Raw genomic sequence first — 6,553 nt, 5'->3', positions numbered from 1 at the left:
TAACGCAGCCTGTGACGGGTCGTCGTGCCTGCGACCGTCCGTCCTGCTGCTCCGTCACAGAGTTCAGAGACTAGATTTTCACCAAGAGTCTGTGACGGCCCGTCGTGCCCACGACGGTCCGTCCTGCAGGTCCGTCGCCAAGTTCAGAGAGTCGATTNCCTGCCATTCCGTTACGAAGTTCAGAGATTCGATTTCAGTACCCAAATTTCAGAATTCTATGTATTTTGGAACGAGACCGCCTCGACGGTCCGTCGTGCCCATGACGGTCCGTCGTGGGATCCGTCGTCTCAGCCAGTTTTTCCAGAAATAAAATCTGCTGCTCAAAACGACTAACCCACAGGTCGTTACAGATAGTTTGTCTTTGTCATGGTAATTTTCTGACCCCAGCTGAATTTGTCAAACATGTTTGTGGAGTTGATAGAAAACCCTTTATAATCTTAACAAAGGCATAGCTTTTATGTCGTTGTTGTTATTTCATCTTTCCTTGTTGATGTACAGGACTAAGTTCCTCGTTTCTAAGATAATAAAGTTTTTTTTAGGCATCCCTCTTGTTTTGTTATGATATGCATCACCATTTTTCAACATCATCTCCACCAGCATGTTTGACAAATTCAGCTGGGGTCAAAAAATTGCCATAGCAAAGATAAACTATCTTCACTTCTCCTCCATTGCTCATTAGTAGCTTCGATAATTGCTACTATCAGATGCTGGATTTGCTCCAATGTGCCATTGGCTGGAGGTCTCGCATTAGAACTACAATCCTTTTTCTTTTGTCTTGATAATTATCTCTCTCCATGTTAGCAAAAACTAAAAAAATAAGAAAGCTATTGAATTGCAAACTAAATAAACTTAATAGGAAAAAAAAACTCTATGCAAGTATGAAATTCACTTTTATTGATGAATGCTTGGAGAAACCTTCAGCCAATTGAGAGATTATAATGGGAAAAAATTGAGGTGTGTAAGTGGGAAAAACGTGAAGCGGTATTTCATTTCCGTGGGTGTAAGTGAAAATGACGAAATAGCTCCTTGTCACGTGGTTTAAGAAGGGGCTTGGGAAATTGATCCAAAAAACAATTTAGCTAGAGTCTAAATAAGAAGTAATCGACTGAAAATGACACTTGTCTGTTGTAATTATCTACTGAGAAACAGAATGGAACTTGACATGTGTGTCACGAAAATTACTACATGAAAAATTGAAAAAGTTTTCAGTTTCAGACTATGGATGTGAAAATATTATTTATGCATTTCATCGGTGAAATCAAAGTTTTTTGGGCAAGTTTTATTAAATATTGTATCATCAAATTAATTTTTGGGCAAATTTTATTAAATGTTATATCATCTCATTGTTTTTTGGGCAAATTTTATTAAATATCATATTATCATAATATTTTAAGTCCCTATATTAATAATTTTTTTAGCTTTTTATAGCTTAAAATAAATGAATTGTTTAAAATTTAAGATAATTGTTGATTTTTTTTCTTCATATAGACTCTAGAAAGTAGTGGCAGAGCTAGAATTTAATAAGGGGGTTCAAAATCTGACAAAATATACACACAAAGTAGCGAAGGGAGGTTCAACATCTACTATATGTACCTAAAAAATTATTTTAATCATATATAAATCACACTGGTAAAGGTAATAAATATATCTATTAACAACAGTGGTTTAAAGTTAACAAGTATACGGTTATCTGAGTTATATCTTTTAGTTTAAAAAAATATCAGTGTTTTGATTGATTCTTGAATATAAAATAAAGGATTTTATTCGTACGAGTTTCTGTCATTTTTAATCTATTGTTCTTCTTTCTGAAAATTACTAACTGTATTAGGCTTAATTAAAGCTTCTTTTCTTATTTGTTTGTTATCTACATTTTTTAAGTTATTCTTTCTTCTGTTTTGGAGATCACTAATGTTATAATATTGTGTCAATGTGTTTAAAATATTATCAATGCGTACAGTAATAACTTAATATATATATATATATATAGGTAGATATTGAACAATTGATCATTGTGCTTATTTCTTTTGAAAAATATTATAAAATAGAAGACGGTGAAATAAGGTCATTATATACTTTGCTAATGATCAGTTCAATGTTATAAATCTATTGAGGATATTAAGTTAAGTGTTCGTGTTCATAATATAATTCAGGTGTGAAAGTGGGAAAAACTTTAAGAGGTTTTTTATTTCCCAATACAAGAAATACACTTTTGTCATTATACTAATCATGTAAAGTTAGCAACACTTTAAGTACACAATATAGATATGTGGAAGGCATTTTCAAGACCAAAGGAATTCTACAAGTCTCAAATAAATTTGTTCCCAGCTTTTAACACCCAAAGATCTACTTATCAAAAGAAGATACCAAGGACCTTGGAACATCTATATGTTGTAAGGCAGACAGGTTTTACACATTTCTTAATCTCTGAAAGGACTTCTAACTTCGGGATAGCAACAGTTTCTCTTGGTCTTATTCTGTTATTTTACAAAGTGGACAGCATGAATTAAAGTCATAACTTTGAAACCCATTTTTTATGACCGAAAATCTGTTGTTGCTGTCACCGAAACTCAATGGATAATAGGTCACCTTCCACCCTTCTTTACTTAAATACAAAATCCGGTTCACAACAGAATTTGAGCTCATGACGTGCGTGCACCTCATGTCCATGTTGTACTACCTTTGCTATTATACCAAAGGCATTGAGGGCCAGTTCTCAAAATCAAATTTTCCAATACTACTAACCACGTTTATGTTTTCTGAAAGAGCAGCCTAAATTAATTTTGAGACTAACTCCACGCACTGCTTTCTAAGACCAACCACCAAGTTGTTACATCAAGCTTTTAACCTCGCTTTCAAATTCATGAACCAAAGGTTACATGCCTTTGTCCAATTCAAAGTATTTTTTGGTGTTAATAAGCATCTTCTCTACAACATCAACTAAGTGCCCATTTCCAACAAGTATACGAACAACGTCAGGTACCCATTTCAATTTTCTCAAATAGGAAGTAAAAGATGCCATAGGAAAATAATTGATATTATCTTTTTTTACTTTGAAAGGTAAACAATTGGTGCTACCTATTTTCACAAACAGAAGAAAGATATCTTTCGACAACAAATCAACAATCACTCAGAATTTCCCAAATTAAAAAAATTGGGAATACCAAAAGCTTTCAGACTTTTGAATCAGCACCACAAAATTAGTAAATGTTTTGCTGGTATGACCAAAGTACCATCCTCAAGTCGAGGAAAAAGAATAGAATACTACAGATCATGCAGTTAAGCATTAAAATCTGAAATCTCTATATATCAGTTTCAGTAACTACAACTCTTTCAAATATCTGCATTGCTTCTATTACTGGAGGAGATCTAGGGCAAGTGGAAGAAACATTCAAAAGGGCTCTTTATCATGAGCAAGTATATCAAAAAATATTAGAGAGAGAAACGAAATGAATACCAAATAAATCCGGCTAATACATTTGCAGACTCTACTTACTATGCACTGCACAGTGCCAATTCTTAAAATCATTGTTTTTTCCAAAATCATATCTCGCACAAGAAGTAGGATTTTGATACTGACCAACCTATCAAGAGGTACTTCAAAAGAAAGTTTCGACAAAAGAATAAAGAGTTTAAGAGTTCTGGACAAACACAACTGCTACAGCAGATAGACCTGTTCCCTGGATTTGCTCCAGCAGTTGGTCTAGCAGTTATATTATTCCTAGTTTGTAGTTTATGGTGTCAGTCTTATCCTATTATGTTCTCTCTATATATGAAATAGGATTAGTTATTTGGGGTATGTGATTAAGAATTAAAACAACTATATTCTGGAGTATTGTCCTCTCCATACAGACAACTATTTTAGTATAATTGTTTTTAAGATTCTTGCACAAACTATTGCCAATAAATTTACTTATTTTTTTCTATTTCTTCGGTTCTCTACTTCTGGTTACTATCAGTTTGTATCATAGCAGACCGATCCAACATGGTCAATAACAGATTGTCTAATTCACAAGAAGGCATTCACAATGCTGAATCTCTTGTCTAACAATTATTTGCCACATCATCTAAACTAAATATGACTCACTCACTGGCAGCAGATGTTGCAACACTGAAAGCCCAGACTAGTTGCCCTCAACAAGAAGAATCCAGTCACGGAAACCATAATAGAGGAAAATCTGCTTGGCAAGAAAAGGAAGAAGACATTGATAGTCCAGCTTGGCCAAAAAATACTTCCCCGAGGCAATACACCGATGAGGATGGATTTTGAAAGCAGAAAATTATTTCTGCTATTAATTAACTCAAGAGGAACATTAAGTTAAAATTGCAGCGATGTATTTGGAAGGGGATGCTGCTCTGGATCTCTTTTCTTGGATAAATCGTGAGCTAACTTTACTTTATTGGGAAGAACTTGTTTAAAAAGCATGGCAAGAAAATTATGGTCCTACAGAGTTTCAAAATCCCGACAAGCACCTTTGTAACATTCAACAAACGAGTTTTATACTGGGGTATCGTCAAGAATTTGCAAAACATTCGTCTAGGGTCATAAACTGGATGGATCACTGTCTCTTAGAGTGTCCTTGAATGGGTTGAAAGAGGAACGTAAATCCGACGTTAGGATTACAAACCTAGAACTGTTTACGGGACTATGGGTTTGGCACTTGAATTTGAAAATAAATTAGGCCCAACTCGAAGCAATAGAGTGCCTAACTGGACCCCAATCAACAAACCCATTGTACAACCATTGAATTCTATAGAAACACCCAAAACAATTCTTCCTCTACACATCACAATCCACGCAGCAATGTTTCTTCCAACCCAGTCGTTTCCCAACCTCTTCAAATGCGGACATGGGAACTAAGGAGAAATCTTATGGAACAAGGACTTTGTTATCATTTCCATGTGAAATTTGCACCCGGTCAGATGCAAATCTTCAAAAGTATCTCTCATGGAGTGTAACGACCCGCTAGGTCGTTTTAAGAACTAGGACTATTTTGACTCCTTTTGAATACTTAAAGGGGTATTTTTAAACTATTCGATAACTACGAGTATCTAGTTGATGAGAATTTATTAAATAATTAACATAGTAATAGTTAATGGGGCATATGTATAAATACTTCTTAAAATTTGACTCATATAATAAAAAATAGATTAGAAGGTTATTTTAGAAAAGGAGATAAAGGTTAGAAACTACCTGTGGCGGTGAGTGCAGAACGTAAGGGACAACGAGATCTTCAGGTAGGAGGCAAATTGGAAAAATTTTCTTGATATTTTTATGGATCATAATGATATTATGTCAACGGTTTATTATTACTTTGATGGGTTATGAAGTTTTGAATTAGAGTAGTGGAAGAAGATTATTGTTTAACTTTTCCGTGGTTGAAATTGAATTTTTACTTGTTTATATGAAAATTTTAATGGCCATAGTTATGCAGTGCAGATGGATTGCCTATTTATTAATATTATCATTAGTGGATAGGAAAAGTTGATTGGAATAGTTACAGGGAATAAAATAAAATGAGTAGGCAGGGAATCATTTAGTTTGTTGTTTCTTGATAATATTAGTGGTATAGGTATTTGTAAGTAAGAGTTGCAGGGAATCATTTAGGGATCATATTAGGTGTATTAATGGTGGGGGAAGTTTTTGGGTTTAGGCGGTCACGACTAGGTTGTGATCAGTGATTACATTTCAGTTGTGATAAAAAAAATAGTTTGGTCATATTGCAAATTCAAATTTTATATATTGGGATAGGTAATTAATTATTAGGTGTATATTATAGATCTAACATTGAATTCAAGGGTATTGGGAGATGTAAAGTTAAATTTTTGACTTAAAATTTAGCAAGTATAATAATTTTGGCATATAAACTATATCAAGATTTGGAAGTTGATTAGAATTATGAGTGAGTTTTTTTTGGGTCTATGATAGACATATAATAATTTTAAAGTCTACAAACTCGCTTACTTACGAATACTGCGTAATTGGTAGATTGTGAACATTCCGAAACTTTGCGAAAAGGGAAGGAACTATCTTGAAGATTCGTGGCACGAGGTTCGGCTCTTAAGGTATGTTAAGACTTTTAGACTTGTTGAAGGATGTTTTCCTAATTAAAGATTAAAAATGAAATAGACAAAGGGGTAAGGGCGAAAGATGGGGATCTCGTACCAATGGTGTGACGGGCATTGGTACGAGTACCGGTGTTATTAAAAGGAAATTTTACTACTATAGAATGTGGAGTGTAATTTGAGAATGCCAAAGCATATGGGCATTAGCTAATATATTATTAACTTGAAATTTTGGTGTGATTATGTTTTCTTTATTACACCCGTATAATTGTGATAATTGAGGTGGTTATGTATTATGTTGATACTGATTGAGTGAGATGCATCATTATCCCCTTATATTGAAATAATATTGTATGCATGCATTGACATGAGATTGAGTATGATGAGATGTTAAGATTGTAATTTGGGCACGTGGAGACCGTCCATGCGGAATTTATTTGATATTATGATGGTGCGTTGAGATCGTCCGCACAGACACGTGGAGATCGTC

The sequence above is a fragment of the Solanum pennellii genome, chromosome 10, assembly GCF_001406875.1.
Source record: "Solanum pennellii chromosome 10, SPENNV200".
In the NCBI taxonomy this organism is placed as follows: domain Eukaryota; kingdom Viridiplantae; phylum Streptophyta; class Magnoliopsida; order Solanales; family Solanaceae; genus Solanum; species Solanum pennellii.
The sequence above is the reverse complement of the archived record's forward strand: the minus strand, read 5'-3'. Positions refer to the sequence as shown.